Genomic DNA, 1,918 nt, shown 5'->3' with positions numbered 1-1,918 from the left:
CCCAGTTGTTGATTTGTCTTTGAGCGCACCTACAACATTGTTGAGAGCAGAGTTACCCCCTGGCACCACCCCACCCCTTCCACTCATATTCTCCTATACATCGTTTCCTCTTAAGCTCTGGGAGGGTCAACAAGAACCTGAGAGCTGGTTTTTGTCTGCTGTCCTTCTACCTGCACCACACTGAGCTGAAGGTAATCCAGCACAGAGGAGTGTAACAGAGCCTGTCTTTTGCTTGCTCTTTTGCTTCCATTTTTTTTTCTACACACAGGCTCATTTGGGAGTTGTCTTCACCCACATAGCCACCCACACATTGCTTGCTGACGTCACTGCCACCTATCAACAGCGATAGAGCTCAGCCTTGGACAATGAAATACACTGCAGCAATTACACTCCTCACACTGTAGTTTAATACCCAGGATTGTGTGAATGAATATGCGGGATATAAAAAAAAGACAGGAAGGATTTAGACTGTAACATTATTTCTGATCAGTCATTGTAACTGTTGGAGCTGTTAAATGTTGATTACAGGTTCATGTATTTGCATTTAAATCCAATTTTCTAGTAAAAATGTTAATATGTTTCTAATCTGAGTACATAATACAATTTTTTTTCAGTGACTTTAAATTTATCTCAATGGTTATACTGTACCTGCAGCATTTCATTGAGAGATAGTTTGTGTGTAAGGGTACATTTGTCCACGTGAGGGCAGCACTGCACTGGGAGAAATACTGTGTAAAGTGAGAGGCAGAATCAGTGACTGAGGAAGAGGAAAGGCACATTACTTAAGTGAAAGTAGCAAGAGTAGGTAATAAAAATGCTGAATAACAAGTAAAAATCTTGAGTAAAAGTGTCAGTTTAGTAAAAATAAGTATTCTTGGCAAAATTCACATATCAAAGGGTAGAAGTACCGTGATACAGAAAAATGCCCCCTGTGCGTATTTTAGTGGTATGTATTGTATTATTGGATTATTATTGATGCATTCAAGTCTATGTGACCTTTTTGTTGTTGTAGTTGGTCTTGTGGAGCTAAGTTTAAAAATTGTATATACCATAAATTCTGGACTATTGAGCACACCTGAATATAAGCAGCACCTGTTAAATTTAAAAAGAAAAAAAAATTGTATATATATATAGGCCGCACTTGTCTATAATCCACAGCTATCTATGCTGTAACATGAGACATCAACACAGATGGTACACCGAAAGGTTTTTTTTAACTCTTAATTAAATAAATACTTTTTTCCCGAACAATGCCTGTGACTCGGCAGTAATACCGCAATAAAACGGCTGGTTAAAAAAAAAAAAAAGTCATGTTTTTTTGACGCCTTACTATACTATGATGTGTTTTATGACATTTTCAGGTCTTACTAAAATATACCTTTTTTGGCCTATTTTGACGCCTTACTATACTATGACGTTTTTTATGACATTTTGAAGTCTTACTAAAATATGCCTTTTTTTGACCTATTTTGACACCTTACTATACTATGACGTTTCTTATGACATTTTGAGGTCTTACAAAAATTTGACTTTTTTTGGCCTATTTTGACGTCTTACTATAGTATGACGTTTTGTATGACACTTTGAGGTCTTATCAAAATTTGACTTTTTTTATTGCCATTTTTTGACACCTTACTATAATATGACGTTTTTTATGACATTTTGAGGTCTTACAAAAATGTGCCTTTTTTTGGCCGATTTTGACGCCTTACGGCCGTATGGCGTCTTTTGTAACATTTTGAGGTCTTAAAAATTTTTTAGTTTTTTTGGCATTTTTTGACACCTTACTATAATATGAAGTTTTTTATGACATTTTGAGGCCAAAAATTTTTTTGACTTTTTTTGGCCGAAAAAAATGCCATACTATACTATGACGTTTTTTATGACATTTTGAGGTCAAAAAAAAGTTTGACTTTTT

This window comes from Toxotes jaculatrix, chromosome 15 (assembly GCF_017976425.1).
Source record: "Toxotes jaculatrix isolate fToxJac2 chromosome 15, fToxJac2.pri, whole genome shotgun sequence".
NCBI lineage: Eukaryota > Metazoa > Chordata > Actinopteri > Toxotidae > Toxotes > Toxotes jaculatrix.
The sequence above is the reverse complement of the archived record's forward strand: the minus strand, read 5'-3'. Positions refer to the sequence as shown.